A 20,988-nucleotide genomic window follows, 5' to 3' on the forward strand; every position below is an offset into this window, starting at 1 on the left:
CTGTGCCATGCGAAGCCGATCCTGAAACAGCTTAACCTTATCCAAAGCATCCTGAACCAAGTCAGTACCCAATAGCCTAGCCTCAACCGACTCAAACCAACCAACTGGAGACCGACACTATCTCCCATACAAAGCCTCATACGGAGCCATACATAGCGGCAGAAACGGATCCCAAAAACTCCTGAAATCTATGACAAAAGCGCGTAGCATATCCTCTAATACCTGAATAGTGTGCTCGGACTGTCCGTCCGTCTGAGGGTGAAATGTTGTACTCAACTTAACTTAGGTGCCTAACTCTCACTACACTGCTCTCCAAAAATGCGTGCCCTGATCTAAAATGATGGACACTGGCACACCGTGAAGGCAAACAATATCGCGGATGTAGATCTCAGCCAACCGCTCCGAAGAATAAGTAGTACCAACTGGAATGAAATACGCGAAATTGGTCAACCGATCCACAATCACCCAAATAGCATCAAACTTCCTCGAAGTTCGTGGGAGCCCAACGACAAAATTCATGGTGGCTCCCATTTCCACTCCGGAATCTCAAGCCTCTGAAGTAATCTGCCGGGTCTTTGATGCTTGTACTTCACCTACTGACAGGTTAGGCACCAAGCTACAAACCCCACTATATCCTTCTTCATCCTCATCCACCAATAGTGTTGCTTCAAGTCCTGGTACATCTTCGCAACACCCCGATGAATGGAATACCACAAACTGTGGGCCTCCTCAAGAATCAACTCACGCAACCCATCTACCTTGGGTACAAAGATCCGACCCTGCATCCTCAATACCCCATCACCCCTAATAGTAACCTCCTTAGCATTATCGTGTTGAATTATGTCCTTAAGGACAAGCAAATGGGGATCATCATATTGGCGCTCTCTGATGCGGTCATATAAGGAAGACCAAGAAGCCACACAAGCTAGAACCCGACTGGGCTCCGAAACATCTAATCTCACAAACTGGTTGGCCAAGGCCTGAACATCAGCTGCAAGCGGTCTCTCACCAACATGAATAAATGCAAGGGTACCCATACTCACCGCCTTTCTACTCAAGGCATCAACCACCACATTGGCCTTCCCGGGATGATACATAATAGTGATATCATAGTCCTTTAGCAGATCCAACCATTTTCGCTGCCTCAAATTTAAATCCTTCTATTTGAACAAGTGCTGGAGACTTTGATGATCCGTAAATACCTTACATGACACACCGTAGAGATAATTCCTCCAAATCTTCAACGCATAAATGATGGCTGCCAACTCCAAATCATGAACATGGTAGTTCTTCTCATGGGGCTTCAACTAGCGTGAAGCATAAGCAATCGCTCTACCCTCCTGCATCAAGACACACTCAATACCAATTCGAGAAGCAACTCAATACACTGTGAAAGAGCGAGAAGCTGAAGGCAAAACTAGAACTAGACTTGTGGTCAAGGATAATCTTGAGCTTCTGAAAGCTCTCCTCATACTCATCCAACCACCTGAATGGAGCACCCTTCTAGGTCAATCTGCTCAAAGGCGCTACAATAGACGAGAAACCTTTAATGAAGCAACGATAATAACTGGCCAAGCCGAGAAAACTCCGAATCTTAGTAGCTGAAGACAGTCTGGGCCAATTGTGAACCACCTCTATCTTCTTTGGATCCACCTTAATCCCCTCACTGGACACCACGTTCCCCAAGATCTCCATCGAACTAAGACAAAACTCACACTTGGAGAACTTAACATAAAACTTCTCCTCCCTCAGCCGCTGTACTATAATCCTCAAATGTTGGGCATGCTCCTCTTGACTACGTGAGTACACCAGGATATCATTAATGAATACTATCACAAACGAGTCAAGATATGGCCGAAATACACTATTCATCAGATACATGAATGTAGCTGGGGTGTTGGTCAGCCCAAAAGACATCACAAGGAACTCATAGTGATCATAGCGGGTCCTGAATGCCGTCTTCAGAATATCCGAGTAACGAATCTTCAACTGCTAATAGCCAGACCTCAAATCAATCTTAGAGAACACCCTCTCTCCCTGAAGCTGGTCAAATAGATCATCAATATGCGGCAAAGGATACTTGTTCTTGATTATAACTTTATTCAACTGCCTATAGTCGATGCACATCCACATAGTACCATCCTTCTTCTTCACAAACAGAATCGGTGCGCCCTAAGGCGACACACTAGGCCTAATAAATCCATTATCAAGAAGCTCTTTAAGATGCTCTTTCAATTCCTTCAACTCAGCTGGTGCTATACGATACAGAGAAATAGAAATGGGCTGAGTGACCGGCACCAAGTCAATACAAAAATCAATGTCCTTGTCCGGTGGCATGCCCGACAGGTCTATAGGAAACATATCCGGAATGTCTCGCACCACCAGAATAGAAACAATAGTAGGAGTATCTGCACCAACATCTCTCACAAAGGCCAAGTATGACAAACACCCCTTCTCAACCATCTGTTGTGCCTTTAGATAAGAAATCACCCTGCTGGGAACATAATATAGAGAACCTCTCCACTCGATCCTAGGAAAGCCCGACATCACCAATGTCACAGTCTTAGCGTGACAATCCAGAATAGCATGACATGGAGACAACTAATCCATACCCAAGATCACGTCGAAATCAACCATACTAAGCAATAAGAGATCAACTCTAGTATTCAATTCCCCAATAGTCACTACACACGACCGATACACACGGTCCATAACAATAGTATCGCCCACTAGCGTAGTTACATGAATAGATGAAACTAAGGACTCACGGGGCATATCCAGATAATGAGCAAAATATGATGATACATACGAATAAATGGAACCAGGGTCAAATAATATAGAAGCATCCCTGGGACATACTGAGATAATACCTGTGATCATTGTGTCTGAAGCAACAGCCTCTGGCCTAGCAGGAATAGCATAGAATCAAGCCTGACCACTACCTGATCAACCTCCTTCTCTAGGGTGACCTCTGGCTGCCTGAGCCCCACCCCGAGCTGGCTGAGCGGGTGGTGAAGTAACTGGTGTGGAAGTCGCATCCTGACTCCTCTACTGAACTGGACCTCCCAAAAGGCGAGGACAATGCTTCTTCACATAACTCAACTCTCCACACTCAAAACAACCCCTATCGGAAAATGGTGGGAAATAATGAAGCGGACCCCGAGAACTAGAATAACTACCAGAGGAACCTGTTGCAGATAAACCCTGAACTGAAGGTGCATGAGATAAACACTGAGTTGGGAGTGAACTGAGAGATGACTGACCCGGTCGAGCACTTTATGAACCATGGCTAGCTGATGTGCCATGATGAATTGGACGAGCCATCTGAGCGGACCAATAAGGACGACCCCTACTGTGGTGGAACTGACCCCAGAAGGAATACCGCTGAAACTATCTGAACCACAAGGCCTTTTGGCCTCCCTTTCCTCACGCTCCTGACTATGGACCAACTCTAGCCACCGAGCAATATCAACCTCCTCGTCGAACCTAGCACCTCATACACTCTCCCGAGTCATAATAAAATGCAACTGATAGTTGGGACCATCAATGAACCTCATAATACTCTCCCTCTCAGTGGGAACCAACCAAAATGTGTGATGATCCAGCTACCTCATCTCATACTGGGTCACAGACATGTCCTCCTAGCGTAGATGCTCGAATTGCCTACACAACTCCTCCCTGTGGATCTGTGGCACAAACTTCTCCAAGAAGAGGACAGAGAACTCATGCCATGAAAGTGGTGCAACACCGACGAGCCTGCTCCTCTCATAGGCCTCCCACCATCTGAAGGCAGCCCCTGATAGTTGAAAAGTAGTAAAGGAGCCTCCACTAGACTCCACAATACCCGTCGTGCGAAGAATCCGCTGGTACCTATCCAAGAAGTCATGAGCATCCTCTAACTCAGCCCCATTGAATGATGGAGGCTGGAGCCTTCCAAATCTCTCTAGTCTCTTCTTCTCCTCATCACTCAAAACAAGACCAACCTGGGCCTGAGCAACTACAACCGGCTGGGCTGGTAGTATCCCCGGTGTCTGAAGTCCCGGCAGTACCTGCTCTAGAGTATGAGTGGCAGGAGTCTGAGTACCTCCCCCGACCTGAGAAGTTGGTAGCGCGGCCTGAACAAAAATCGCCTTAGCACGGCTAATGCAAATAGTCAATATCTGGACCAAAGCCTCCTGAAGGCCTAGAATCGCAATAGGCACAGCTAGTGCCTGACCTGGACCCATTGGCTCAACCATATCTGGAACCTACTCCTGAGCTGGAGCAACTGGTGGATCTAGAGGTGCTGCTCTAGCTACTGAACTAGCTGCACCTCGGCCTCGACCATGGCCTCAACCTATCCTGGCCCTAGTTGGTAGTACTGGTGGTCGTCCATCTAATCCGGTAGTACGTGTCCTCACCATCTGTGAGAGAATAGAATAATAGAAGTTTAGTTCCCGGAATCAATAAATTTGCACGACAAAAATACAAGAATGTGAAGTTTTCCTAAGGGTTCGGCAGCCTCTCGAAGATAAGTACAGACATCTATGTACCGGTCCGCAAGACTCTATTAAACTTGCTCATGACTCGTGAGACCTATGTAACCTAGGCTCTGATACCAACTTGTCACGACCCAAAATCTCAAATGTCGTGAGGGCATCTATCATGACACTGGGCAAGCCGTCAACTCACACATACCAACATCTTGAAATTTAAAACATATGAAAATAAGATTAAGTATGTAAAAGTCTCATAAAACTGAATGAAAATGTCACAGCTCAATACAGAATTTCACAAAACCCTGGTGTCACTGAGTACATGAGCATCTATACAATAACATAGTCTGATACACTATTTAATAAAGTAGAACAGAATAAGTAAAACCGAGAGGTAGGGGAGGAGAGTCAAGGTCTGCGGACGCCAAGGAAGCTACCTTGATAATCTCCGAATGGCTGAAATTTTGAGATCAACAACCACTATGCCCGGAAACACCTGGATCTGCACACGAAGTACAGGGTGTAGCGTGAGTACAACTAACTCAATAAGTAACAAGTCTAACCTTTGTACTGAAAGCAGTGAGAAGCCGAACAACATGGTCTAAGTGCAAAATTAAATAGTACGGAAATTTACAGAACATATGACAATAATATCTCAGAGAAACTCATAATCAGCAGATACCGGTACAGGAATGTAGACATGCTTCCAGGCTTAACAGTTAAACTCAAGCAAGTAAAATATGTAAAGTCTGAATGATATGAGGAATATGACATCTCTATATCTAAATGCTAATATGTATATCGTATGTGATGCAACATAATGAAAGCCTCGTGCACTCACAGTCTCAGAGTACTCAACCTGACTGCCTCAATTCTCACTCATCACACTCAATCACTTAGCACTGTACAAGGCAGATCCAACCCAGGGCAGATCCAGCCGAGATGCTAATAAATCCTGATGCGATGCGCAGCCTAATCCCATCATGAATCAATAGCAACTACGCTCACTGTGAGTGTGCGGACTCTGGAGGGTCAGATCCAGCCTAAGCGTTATAATAAGCCAATCATGGCATGAATCAATAAAGCTTGTTTTGCGTGCAGCTCGATTCCATAAATATTACTCACAAACAGGCCCTCGGCCTCACTCAGTCATCAATCTCTCCAGTATCATGGGCTCACAACACTCATGCTAAGCAGCCCAAATCAATTATACATGATGTGAGAGTGTATGAAACAGAGACTGAGATATGATACGCAATGATAAAAGCGACTGAGTACATAACTGCAAATAAGCAAATAATAGTAAAGAACGAGCACTATGGGTCCAAATAGAACCAGCACATAGCCTAAACATTATTTCTAACATAAATCACCGCTCAAGTACTCTAATACATAGGGTACAATAATAATATTCAGATAAGATAGCTACACAGTTCCACAAAATTGACTAAATAACAATTACTACGGTATAAATCTCTATTCCAACAAGCCATTGCCTCGCAAATCGGCCTCCAAATGCCTCGACACTATCCACAAACAATTCAATACAATCAACTCAAGTTATAGGAATCAACTCCAAATGAAAATGCTAAATCACAACTCAAGAAGTCAACTCAAAAGTTAAACCCTAGGCCCACGTATCGGAATCCAATAAAAGTTACAAAATCTGAAAGCCCGTTCAACCACGAGTCCAACCCTACCAAATTTACCAAATTCTGACACCAAATCCTCACTCAAATCCCCAAATTTAACTCTCAAATTCCTAGCCCAAAACTCCTAAAATTTTCCTAAAAACACACAAACTAGGTGGCAAATTCAATAGGTAGCATAAATTTAATGTGTAAACAATATCAAGAGTGACTTACCTCAAGAAACCCCTCGAAATCCCTCTCAAAAATTGCCTTAGTCCGAGTTTGCAAAGTCGAAAATGATAAAAATCATGAAACCCTCGAATTCTAAACACTGCCTAGGCATTTTCGCACCTACGGAGCCTGGGTTCGCAATTGCGCTCCCGCTTTTGCGGAGAAAACTTCGCATCTGCGAAACCCACTTAACAGCTGACCATTCGCACCTGCGGTCCCATCTTCACACCTGCGGGACCGCATCTGCAAACCAATCCTCGCTTAGTATATCATAATATCGTATCCACAAGGATTAGATTTAAACAATATTCTTATAGTTTCTATCTTTATTACTATCCAAGATGATAAACAGTTGAGATTTCTATGATTTATAACTACAATTAACTAAGAATCTAAACCTATTGACTAATGACAATCGCAACAAAGGTAGGCAAGAAAGTTATCAATGGGAGAAAATAGGGGTTGATAGGATAGGTGCAAGATAATTGTTTGGGATCTAACTCTAGGTAATTCACTTCTAATGTTTAAGTGAGTCTCTCGAATTCACTCAATTATTAGTTTAAACATTCAGCAAAAATGCTTCTCTCGATTAAGTCTTAACCTCACAAGATGAATCAATTTAAGCACGTGAAGATATGCAAGAATACATAGTGGATTGGTCTTTAGGAGAACCTCTCTCGATTATCCTCCTAACTAAGTTTAATCAATGATTCAACTAGCCTCTTTCGATCTAAGAAGAATTAATGAACTCAACCAACAATATCTTGCAAAGATATCACAAGTTATGCCTCTCTCGATTACATGAATAAGTGAATATAGATGCTACAATTAAATCATCCAAAAATACTTCAATACATAAAACTAGAGTTATAATCCACAAACAATTATCAAAACACCAAATCCATCAAACCCTTAAGAGAACTACTCCATAGACATGGAGCAATTCATCACAAATAAAGTTAAAGTAGAGGAACATATAAATTCGATCCAAACTCGGGTCTTGAGTGAGGAAGGAATGATGAAATCCTTGTGCTTGTGTTCTTCCAACTCCTCCTTAGCCTCCTTCTGTCGAATATGTGTCAAAAGTTTAGAAAATAATATTTTTCCATGTATTTATACCAAGTAGGGTTAGGCCCAGACGAAACCACCTTCTCCTAGCCGACATTGGATGTTCACTCTATAAAAATTGCACAGGCGCGCCACATGGGGCGACGCGCCATGCGGGGCATTAGTGCGGAAATCCAGAGAGCTAATTTTGACAGGCAGAAGCGACTTGTACAGCCGCGACGCCCCACGTGCCGCGGCAGTGAGGATTTCTCAGAGTACAAATTTTTCTTACGTTTTGACTTCCAGACTTGGTCCTCGACCCCCGAACACGATCCCGGCTAAATCCCTTGGGCTTTTAGTCAGACTTCAAAGCTCCAAATAGCTCGAATTCATTCCATAATATCTACATCAATCGGAATCACTCCTATAAGGCATAAAACACACAATAAATGTAAAACACTATCAATTAAAGCTCAAACATGAATAAAGTGCAGTAAATTAGAGTGCAATAAGCAACTAAAACACGAGATTATAGCCCACCGTCAATACACCAGTTTTCAAAACTTTTCTTCTATGAACGTATTTATCATAGAGGATCAACTATGTATTAGCCCCTTAAATTAAGTTTGTGCTTATGTTCACCAATACTAATTTCTATGTTTATTTTAATAAATTATGGAGGATTTTTAAAATTTAAAGTAGGCATTTTTCTGTAAAAATTATTTGGCGTTTATAATTGTGGCTATATTTTCTTCTCTTTTGTTCGTAGTGTTTCAACGATATGAGTATCCAGAATATTTAAGAAGTGAAATGACACACAAAGATGTTGTCACAAACTCTGATATTACAACAATTAAGCTAATTTAATAATGATATATTAAATCAGAGATTTGTATAAATACCGAAATCAATATGAAATAAGCCTACGCGGCAATAATCACTACAACCTCCCAAGACTAGGTAATATAGAGTCACGAACTCTAGCTGAATACATAGAAATATCTCAAGAATTGAAATACAATACTGTTCTGATATCAAGTTGACAGTACAATAAAAGGTAAGGACTCCAAGGGACTGCGACGACCAAGCAGTTCTACCTTGAATTTTCTCGATCGATAAGCTAACTCTGCCTGAGTCCGATATATCTAATACCTCGATCTGCACAAAAGATATGCAGAAGTGTAGTATGAGTACACCACGGTAGGTACCCAGTAAGTATCAAGACTAATCTCGGTAGAGTAGTGACGAGGTACAAGTCAAGACACCTACTAGTCAAAATAACTTACGTAGTATGAAAGTATAAAGTAACCATCGAACATTCTTTATCATGATTCGACCCATACCTCAGACCCAAGATCGAGCACTAGAGCTGCTCATAAATAATAATGAAAGCAGGAATCAGTAAATAGCAAAAAGAATCAACATATGATATAAACAGTAAAGTAATAAGAACACCGTTAAAGTACAAGTGAAATCATATAAGGGAAACAAATGACAACCAACTAATCAAGTCGTTCTAACACAAGTCTCACAACGAATTAGTTCGAGATACCTCATCTCATAATCACAAGTCACGAGTCTCAACCACAAATCAGATGCTCACGGCACCTTGTGCCCATATTTCTAATCACAATCGCACGGACAACTCACGTGCCAATATCTAAATCTGCTTGGCATGATCACAGGCTCACAATCACAATCCGCCCGACGTGGCCACATGCCCACAATCACAATAACCCCGTGGTCACAGACCAAATATTATAATGAAAGCAGATATACAAGAATACATGGGCATGATCGGTAAATGTGAAGTTTCATACTCCTGAACTAGTATAAGTGGCATGCTACGGTGTATGCTTGTGTGAGGGTATGATTACAGCCCAAGTCAACAAGTAATATCAAAGACATTTAGTAGCTTATTGAAACAGCACAACACGTCATGTAAAGTGTATGACATTCACAAGGGAAAATCACATCATCACACGAATATCATCAACATAATGCTCCCCAAGCCATCACACATCATCCCTGACATTGCTACCCTTATCTCTCGGATAGCCACCCGTATCACTCCGCCCTGACAATATTATTAGCCACCCGTATCACTCCGCATAATAGCCACCCTTATCGCTCTACCCGGATATTAACACAATAGCCACTCGTATTACTCTGCACAATCAACAACAGTGAGATGCCACCATTATGCTCCGCATAACAATAACGGTGAGATGCCACCCTTATGCCCCGCATAACAACAACCAATCCACACAACAATTCACATGTGCTAACATCACAGCAACACAACATATCAACTCGTACCATAAGTGCCCATAGGTCACAACCTTTCCATAAGAATCAACAATATCAATATTTCCACAACAAATAGGCCACGACTCAAACACAAGGTGTATAGAATCTCAATAACAACAAAATGAACGGAAAGTAACTCAACAATGAACAATACCCCCCTTTAAACACAACTTCAATTAAAATAGATTGATGACTTTCAATAACTTCAACTTCAATTAATTGCTCAAGGATAAACTCAATAATGAAGGTATTGCCATGTAATGGCAAATTTCGAATTCTAGTGTATGAAATAAGCTAACAATGAAAGAGATGACTTGAACTAGAAACTACGTCTAAATGCATGAGAATAACCCGGCAACAAAAGGATATCATGTAACAATAATTTCAATTAAGAATAACTCAACAAATAAGGAAGTCACATAATGATAAAAGAGGTAACAACTTCAAATAAAGCATATAAGAGTAAACTTGACAAGGAAAGGATATGACATGTGCTAACAATTTCAACCAAATATATGAAAGAAGCCTAAGAATCTAAACCGGTCAATTTCTACATATAAGTCCGAGTACGCATCCGTCACCTCGCGTAGACGGCTTTCACATATCACAAATAGAACAAACAATTCAAATCCTAAGGGGTAGTTCCCCCACACAAAGTTAGGCAAGATACTTACATCAAAGAAGCTAAATCAATACTCTAAAATGACCTTCTCGCGTGAAACGACCTCCGGACGGCTCGAAACTAGCCCAAATAACTTAATATCATAAATAAAAGCCATCGAAAATAATTCTGGATAATAAAGCTTCGATCTTTAATAAAAAGTAAAAAGTCAACCCCAGACTCGCACCTCAGAACCCGAATTAATTCACAAATTCTAAGCACTCATTTCGATACGAGTCCAACCATACCAAAATTATCCAATTCCGACATCAAATCGGCCTTCAAATCCTCATTTTATATTTTAGAAATTATTTATAAAAATCCCTAATTTCTCTGATTCAAATCACTAATTTAATGGTACATATTTAGATAGAATCATGAAATATAATCAAATCCGAGTAAAGAACACTTACCCCAATCCAACACGTGAAAATCCCCTCCAAAATCGCCCAACTCGGAGCTCCTTAACTCAAAAAGTGATAAAAATATCATAACCCTCGAAATAGAGCACATATAACTCTGCCCAGGTATTCCTCTTACGCGATCGCGGGAATTACATCGCGATCGCAAAGCACAAAATACAAGCTGCCCCAACATTCTATACGATCGCATAAACACAATAATTAATGCAACTCACAATTTCCAGCAACTACGCGAACGTTGTTTCATCCACGCGATCGCGAATAACAAGACCTAATGCCACCTTCAAGCTTTCCTTATACGTGATCACGTAACCAAAGCCGCGAACTCAAAAGGCAACAGTTAAAACTATCGTGAACGCGTACCCTATGTTGCTTCCGCGATGACTAAAATACTCAGCTCCCATAAATGCTAGGCGATCGCGGCCCAGTCTTCGCGATCGCGGCCCAGTCTTCGCGATCGCGAAGAACACTGAAACACTAGAAAAACCAGCAACTCCAAAACATGAAGAAATACCCCGTAGCCCATCTGAAACACACCTGAGGCCCCCGGGACCTTGTCCAAACATACCAACAAGTTACATAACTTAATGCGGACTTGCTCGAGGCCTCAAATTACATCAAACAACTTCAAAACTACCAATCACACCTCAATTCAAGCCTAATGAACTAATAAACTTTCAACTACTACAACTAGCGCCGAATCATATCAAATCAACCCAGAATGAACTCAAATTTTGCATGCAAGTCCCAAATGACAAAATGAAGCTATATTAACTCCCGAAATCACAATTCGTGCCCGATATCAATAAAGTCAACTCCTGCTCAAACCTCTCAACCTTCTAAACCTTCGATTTTCCAACTTTTGTCAAAATGCATCAAATCAACCTACGGACCTCCAAATCCAAATCCGGACATACGCCTAAGTATAAAATCACCATAAGAAGCTATTGGAATCATCAAAACACTATCCCAGAGTCATCTACACAAAAGTCAAACTCCGGTCAAATCTTACCGTTGAAGCTTCGAAAAAAAGAATCATTCTTCCAAATCAATCCCGAATCATCCGAAAACCAAACCCGGTCACATAGGCAGGTCATATTATACAATACGAAGCTACTCGAGACAATAAGCCACATAACGATATGCTAATTCTCAAAACGACTGGTCAGATTGTAACATTCTCCCCCTCTTAAACAAACGTTCGTCCCAAACGTTCCAAGAACCGGTCTGAAGCCACGAAATCACTGGATGAGCTCACCATACATATGCTCGCAGGTGATACCATGTCACCCCAATCCACATAAGCACGAAAACACCATCTCAACTGAAGATATTCCTTCCACCCACACTAATAAGCCTTAGAACCAAATTCTTCACCATTCGATCATTTCCCAAAGACCCGATTCCCACATAAACACATTGTATCAACCTCAACTAGCTGCCACAACTCATGCATACACCCACAAGTTATGACCACCTGATGTAATACATTGCCCATATGCCCATAACAATATCACTGACCACAATAGCGACCCATAATCAAATCCAGTTGCGGCAAATAACCTCATATCTGCTAAAACCTTGCCCCAAACCTTCATAACACTGACAATGATGCAAGAAAGATGAAGATCTCATAACCACTCACCCAAATCATCAAGGCATGCCCAACCCACGTGGTCATATACCTTGCCAAGCTAAACTTAATAAGTACAACGTGAATATGATTGAATATAGAAAGAGAAACACATAAGAGAACTATCAAACAAGTCCGACAAGCACAACTCCCTATCAGTACCATACTACAAATCCATTACATAAGGAAGAATCAAAACATATGAACTAATCACAAGGATCTCATCCCAACATAACTCCACCGCGGTACGTAGCCCGGTTCAAACATATCAAACCATACGAAAATGCGAGGATCCCATCCTCAGCTCTGAATCACACGTGGAATACACATCCCACCAACCAAAACCTTCCACAAACTCAATTCCACAAAACCAAATCACAACAGGTAATAGACTTCCCATATCGGTAAAGCACCTAAATAAAATATCATAAACAAACCATCCATATATCACATCAAAATCTACCGTAATGAGTAATGGAAAGTTCATTCTAGTCTTATAGCTCTCAATAGTTAACAAACCAAGATGATAGACACGGGCTACCACAATAGAATCTCTCAACAGAGATAAACACATAAGGATAGCACAATAATCACAAAACTCATCCATATATGAGGCATATAGGAGGACTCACACTAATAAATAGGATCGGATCAAAATAAGAATGTTGCTCCTCTATGACAAATCGAAACCATACATGTAATGACACCATCTGGTACAGCAGCCTCAACCCTACCAAGTGAAGCATATCAACGGGTTGGGCCTCCCCCTCTAGGGTGCCCTCTACCCCTATCCTCCACCCCTAGCTAGCTATGCAGGTGGAGTAGCAAATGGAATGGATCCCATAGCCTAAGTGCTCTGATGAAATCCACCTCTCCCAATTTTGGCACAATCTCTCATGATGTGCCTAGTATCGCCACACTCATAACAATCCCTCTAGGGGCGTGGCTGCTGGTACTGAGTCTGTGTCGGAAAACTGGAATAACCGCTGTAGGAACCTCGTGCAGGTGGTGCACTAAAAGATGACTGCCCCATATGAGTACCCTGAGGTCCCTGACTAACTAGAGCACCACGAGTAGTCTAAAGTGTGGGCTGGACCGGCTGACTGCCCGACCCTCCACCGTGATGGGTCATAGCTGAAGAGTAGAATCCTCTGAATCCTCCAGAACCTATAGACCTCTTGGTATCCTGATCCTCCATCTCCTCACCCCGAATACGCTCTAACCTCCTGGAAATCTCCACAACCCGTTGAAATGGAGTATCAGTCTCCAACTCCCGAGCCATGCTGAATCTAAGACCATAATTGAGCCCCTCGATAAATGTGCGGACTTGCTCTCAGACTTTAAGAACCAAAGTAGGTGCATGATGGGATAACTCACTGAACCTGATGGCATACTCTAACACTGTCATGATGCCCTGATGCAATTTCTCGAACTCTGTGCGCCCACATATCCCAGAGGGTCTAAAACAAACTCCTCAAGAACATCTCTTAAAACTGAGTCCAAGTGAGTGATGTTGCATCGGCTAGCCTACCCTCCTCATAAACCTACCACCACTAATACGCTGCCCCTAATAGCTGAAATGTAGTAAAAGCAGCTCCGCTCACCTACACAGTACCCATAGTGCGGAGATCACAGTGACACTTCTCTAGAAAACCATAGGCATCCTCGATAATTTTTCCACTGAAAGTAGGTGGACCATACTTCTTGAACCTCTCAAGCCTCTTTTGCTCCTCCTTTGATGCCCCTTGCCTGACCTCAGGCTGAACCTGAATAACAGGTTGTACCAGCATCACACCCCGAACCTGACCAATTTGAGCCCGCTGCTCTGGAGTACGGGCGGTGAAATTTTGAGATCCTCCCCCAATCTGTGAAGTAGCTGGTGCAACAGAGATCAATCCCTCCTGAGCCAATGTACCAAACATGCTCAGGAACTTCACTAGTCTCCTAAAGTCCAGGGGTAACAACAAGCGCCTCTGGTGCCTGTCCCCCAATCGGAGCTACTGGCGGTAGCTTAATTGTTTCTCTAGCAGGTGATCTAACTACTAAACGTTCCCCTCCTTGTCCTCCACCTCGGCCCTGATCTCTCATGGCTCTTGCAGGGACGCGGGTGTCTACTCAGCTGATCTGGTAGCGCGTGTCCTCACTATCTATGAGAAAATAGAGATACAAAGGCTCAAACTTCAAAATCAACAAATCCGCACAACAGGAATGAAAGAAGTAGAATTTTCCTAATAGTTCCGTAGACTCTCAAAGATAAGTACAAAAGTCTCCGTATCGATCCACACGACTCTACTAAACTTGCTCGAGACTAGTAGAACCTATGAACCTAGAGCTCTGATATCAACTTGTCACGACCCAAAATCCCACCTTAGGCGTCATGATGGCCCCTATTCTCTACGAATAGGTAAGTCGATTACTTAAAACAATTAAGCCAATTTAACAATGATATTTTAAATTAGAGATTTATATAAATACCGAAATAAATGTGAAATAGGCCGACGCGACAATAATCACTACAACCTCCCAAGACTAGGTAATACAGAGTCATGAAATGAATACATAGAAAGATCTCAAGAATCGAAATACAGTATTGTTTGGATATCAAGCTGACAGTACAATAAAAGGAAAGGTCTCCAAGGGACTGCGAAGACCAAGCAGATCTACCTTGAATCCTCGCGATCGATAAGATAATTTTGCATGAGTCTGATATCTCCAATACCTAGATTTGCACAAAAAATATGTAGAAGTGTAGTATGAGTACACCACGATTGGTACCCAGTAAGTATCAAGACTAACCTCGGTGGAGTAGTGACGAGGTACAAATCAAGACACCTACAAGTCAGAATAACAAGTGCAGTATAAAGGTATAAGGCTAATAATGAAAACAGGAAGTAGAAAATAGCAACTAGAATCAACATATGATATAAACAGTAAAGTAATAAGAACACCTTTAAAGTTCAAGTGAAATCATATAAGGGAAACAAATGACAACCAACTTATCAAGCCGTTGTAACACAAGCCTCACAATGAATTACTCCGAGATACCTCATCTCATAATTACAAGTGACAAGTCTCAACCATAAATCATATGCTCACGACACCTTGTGCCCACATTTCTAATCACAACCGTATGGACAACTCACGTACCACTATCTCAATTCGCCCGACGTGATCATAGGCTCACAATCACAATCCGCCTGGCGTGGTCACGGGCCCAATATCACAATGAAAGCAGATACTACAAGAATACATGGGCATGAGCAGTAAATGTCAAGTTTCATACTTCTGAAGTAGTATAAATGGCATGCTACGGTCTATGCTTATGTGAGTGTACTATTACAGCCCAAGTCAACAAGTAATATCAAAGACATCGACTAGCTCATTGAAGCAATACAACAAGTCGCGTAAGGTGTATGACATACACAAGGGAAAATCCTACTATCACACGAATATCATCAACATAATGCCCCTGGACATCACACATCATCCCTGAAATTGCCACTCTTATCTCTCTGATAGCCACCCGTATCACTCCGCATAATATCCACCCTTATCGCTCCGTCCGAACAACGACACAATAGCCACCCGTATCACTCCGCACAATCAATAACAGTGAGATGCCACCCTTATTCTCGGCATAACAACAACAATGAGATGCCACCCTTATGATCTGCATAACAACAACCAATCCTCATAAAATCGGCCTTCAAATCCTCATTTTATATTTTAGAAAGCTTTTATAAAAATTCTCAATTTCTCCAATTCAAATAACTAATTTAATAATAAAAACAAAGATGGAATCATGAAATATAATCAAATCCAGGTAAAGAACACTTACCCCAATCCAACACGTGGAAATGTCCTCCAAAATCTCCTAATTCCGAGCTCTCTCACTCAAAAAGTGACAAAAATATCATAACCCTCGAAATAGAGTACTTATAATTCTGCCCAGGTATTCCTCTTACGCGATAGCTGGAATTACTTCGCGATCGCGAACCACATAATACAAGCTGCCCAAACACTCTACGTGATCGCGTAAACATAGTCGTGTGTGCGACTCACAATTTCCAGCAACTACGTGAACGCGGTTTCATCCACGCGATCGCGGATAACAAGACCTGATGCCCCCTTCCAGCAAAGGCACAAACGCGAAGGGCAACAGTTCAAACCATCGCGAATGCGTACCGTCTGTTGCGTCTGCAATGACCAAAATACTCAACTCCCATAAACGCTACGCGATCGTGGCTCAGTCTTCACGATCGCGAAGAACACCGAAACACTAGAAAAAGTAGCAACTCTAAAACATGAAGTAATGGTCTGTAGCTCATCCGAAATACACACGAGGCCCTCGGGACCCCATCCGAACATACCAACAAGTTCCGTACCTTAACGTGGACCTACTCGAGGCATCAAATCATATCAAACAATATCAAAAATATGAATCGCACCTCAATTCAAGCCTAATGAACTAATGAATTTTCAACTTCTACAACTCGCGCCGAATCATATCAATCAATCCGGAATGACCTCAATTTTTTCATGCAAGTCCCAAATGATACAACAGAGCTATACCAACTACCGGAATCATAATCTGAATCCCATATCAACAAAGTCAACTCCTGGTCAAACCTCTCAACCTTTCAAACCTTTCACTTTCCAACTTTCGCCAAAATATATCAGATCAATCTACGGACCTCCAAATCCAAATTCGGACATACGCCTAAGTCCAAAATCACCATATGAAGCTATTAAAATCATCAAAATGACATCCCGGAGTCATCTATACAAAAGTCAAACTCTGGTCAACTCTTACCGCTTAAGCTTATAAAATAAGAACCATTCTTCCAAATCAATCATGATTCGTCCGAAAATTGAACCCGGCCACACACGCAAGTCATTCTATACAATAAAAAGGTACTCGAGACCTTAAGGTACCGAACGGGATGCTAATTCTCAAAATAACCGACCGGGTCATTACAAATGTCATGTGCTTGGACAGGTTCTCAGAAAGAATCAAATCTCATTTGCTTGTGTGCAAGAGTCTAATACATAAGAAAAAATATGAAATACATATATTTTAAATTAATTGTGAGTTACACGCGCAACACGCGTACCCAGAATATAAAAGATACTCTATTCAATCACTTGAAATATTATCAAGTTTTATTAATGGTTCCATTTTATGTGAAACAGGATACTATTACATAAGCTACAAAAATGGCAGAAGTAGGTATATACAAAATAATTAATAGTGTTTGTTACATTAAATATTGCTAGTTTTGTAAGTGTTTACCCGAAAACCGGATAACGTTAGATTTGTGTATGGTTCTAAGGATATGCGATACAATTTGATATAAATCATGTAGAGAAATAGGAATATGTGTATTCTTGACTATGAGAATGAAAATAGTGAGCAAAAAGAAGGAGTAAAACAAGCACAAGGGGATATCTTTTAATGTCCCCTGTGATCTTTTGCTGCAGTCTCTCTTATAATAGATGGATCCTACTTTATATACAATGAAAAATACGTAGTGGAGAGCCCATGATGTATTGTCTTTTTCTTGATTTTTTCCAAGATTCTCTCCCATAGTACAGTTGCAACGGCCCTAATCTGCGAGCTTAATACTGGCTCGAGCTCTGTGTTAGATCGAGCCCTCGACCTTAGTCCGAGCTCGATTCTGACTTGGGGTCTCGGTATTCGGGGTGAATGTTGGTTGGTCCATGCATCTTCGATAATCTCCGCTTTGCCTCGTAGTTTGATTTGGATATGGGCTCCATAATGATATTGACCTTGCCATTGATCGGTCTTAGAGCTTGAAGTTTGACGCCCTTACTTCGGACCTTGACCGAGCTTGTCATGCAGATATCCTTTGATCGAAACATTATCATCTCGATTAGTCAATACGACTGACTCGAATCGGTTTTCACCATATACAGATAGTCCCCTCGTTTCTCGAAAAAGGATATGGCGAGAAACGATATGATTTCCCAACAGCTCGATCAGATATATACTGACGTTTTCATCGATCCCGACCATGACGTATGTGATAGCTGTCCCATCGGTTCAGTTTTACCGAGGCATTTAATGTGTCAGACGGTGGTCGGCCACCTCTGATATTGAACCGTTATTGCTTCAATCGATAAATAGCCTTTCCTTCCACCATTCATCATTTTTATGTCTTCAGTCTTCCAAATTTTTCAAGTTCCTTTTCTGAGTTTTCTGCTTGTAAACCTGTGAGTTATACTGCAAATTCTTCCTTAGAATACCAAATACTTCCGTCCTTTGTTTATGAAATTTAAAATGGAAAAAACGTCTAAAACTGTTTCGCAAAAAGAGACCGCTTCTTCATCTCGACCTGCTGGTGACGAGGATGTGGAAGAGCCCCGCCCTAAGGAATTCATTCCGATTAGGTGTTCGACTGTAGGCAATTTTAAAATTGAAAAGCCTTCTCCGAGACCGGGTCGATGTGAGCCGATGTCGAGGTATCAATGTTCAATCACCGAAAGATTTCTCGATAAAGTCATACAAGAATGCAACTTGGATAATAAATTCGTAGTAATCCCATCACCCGATGAATCAATTACTACCTACGTCGAAGGGTTCTTAAGTATTTATACTTATCCTTTCACGTTAGGACCCTTAAACCCTGTCATCGTTTCCTTTTGTAAGAGGTACGATGTGACCCTCGACCAAATCCACCCTTTCTTTTGGAGGATAGTGATTCTTCTTCGATTTTTCTCGAGCAAGGTCGAGGGGCGTATCTTCACCCTCGATCCTCTTATGCGTCTTTATAGTCCTCGACTTTATCGAGGAGATCTGATCAAGCTTGCTCGCCGAGAAACCAAAGCGCCATTCTCGAGCATAGACGAGACTCGGGATCGGGGTTGGATGGGCCGTTTTGTTCGAATCAGAACCTCGGATTTGATCCCTGCCGATGACTTGCCATTTCCCGAGAAATGGAATATGAGCCGTGAGTAAACGTTTCTCTTTGCCCGTTTTGATTTTGTGATTGCTTTCTATTTTGTTGATCCATTTTTCCTTATCACAGCTGTAGCTCGAATGCCGGAACAGATCCCAGATCTTAGACAATGTGTCAAAAGCGTGGTGTTGTAGAGACCGTACTCCGAGTATGCTTGGGTCGAATTATCAAAGGGCCAATGGGAGGCCAGCAGTCATGGTAAATATTTTTGTCGATTTGTCTCTTCATCGATTTGTATGGTAAATCTCCCTCTTCGCTTTTGTAGGACTTGGGAAAGATGTAGTCATGAGGCTGCCGTCTGGTGACGAAGAAGTTCCTGTCCTGAAGCAGGTGAAAGAAAGGAAGAGAAAAGACGTATCGGGCTCCCCAAGCTCGGAAAAATAGAAACCGGCTAAGAGATAACGAAAACCGAAGGGGGGACCTGGTGTTATGTCTTCGGAAGCGGTCCGCCATTCAAGGGACGAGCCCGAAGAAGGAGAGGAGAATTTAGCCTGCGTACGGGCTAATGTTGTGATTCAACAGTCTTCCCATTTGGTGGAAGCAGATCGGGGAACCTTGGCCATAATCCCAGAACAAGAAGAAGCCGAGATTATCCCTTCTCGAGCTAAGATGATTGGAAGGGATACCTAGGGTGGATCTTCTCAAGCAGTAGAAGATATTTCAAGGGATGGGTTCAGGATAGTTGACATTGGCGGATCCCCTCAAATTTCGGATGCCATGATTCGAGAGGCCGTCATGTTGGAGGATCGGTCCTATGAGGGTATTCAGGAGTCGACCGATATCCACAACTTTCTTGAGGGGCTCGAGTTAGGTGCCTCGGAGGAGGTTACCGGTTTTGGTGGAATACCGGTACCCAAAAAAGCGTCGTGGTTGGGTTCCACCGAGCTTACATCGATTCGTAAACTGGTGGACCGATTTCCGGCCCCGAGTATCGATCCCGACCGAAGGCGGAAGATAGTGCTCTCTGTACCTGCGGATACCCGAATTGTTTCTTCCCCTGTGGGGATTGCCAGTTACCTTCGGTCCTTGGTTACCGAAGAAGATCAACTAGTGATGAATGCGGTGGGGCCCGCCTGTCTCTTTAATGAGGCCCAACATGCTTTGAATCGGGTAACTCTGATGGTGTTTTCGCCGCTTCTTTTACATAAAGTTGCAGGTAATTCTAATGTTTCTCCTTTTGTTTGCAGGCTTCGGTGTTGCATCACGAGGCCTTTCTTCGAATCATGGAGGAGCATGATGCCGAGGTTCGGAGCCTCACTGAGAAGAGTGACTCATACAAGCTTCTTAGTGAAAAACTTCGAGCAGATTTGACAGCGGCTCGGGAAGAGCATGAGGAGATGGCTGAGCAGTTATTCTGAATGTTCCATGATAGTGAAGATGAAAAAGAGATAACCACTAACGATCCGATTTTACAGGTTCGGCAGAGGATCGAGCAAATTGGACGGCTTAACTCACAGGTAGATGCGCTACTGGCCGAGGCAGAAGAATTTAAAAAGTATATGGATAACCTTGCCTCAAAAAAGGAAGCCGTCGAAGCTCAGTTGGAGCTGTCAGACGCCCAACTTCGATCTGCAAAAGAAAATACTTTGGGGCTGATC

The sequence above is a fragment of the Nicotiana tabacum genome, chromosome 21 (assembly GCF_000715075.1).
Source record: "Nicotiana tabacum cultivar K326 chromosome 21, ASM71507v2, whole genome shotgun sequence".
NCBI lineage: Eukaryota > Viridiplantae > Streptophyta > Magnoliopsida > Solanales > Solanaceae > Nicotiana > Nicotiana tabacum.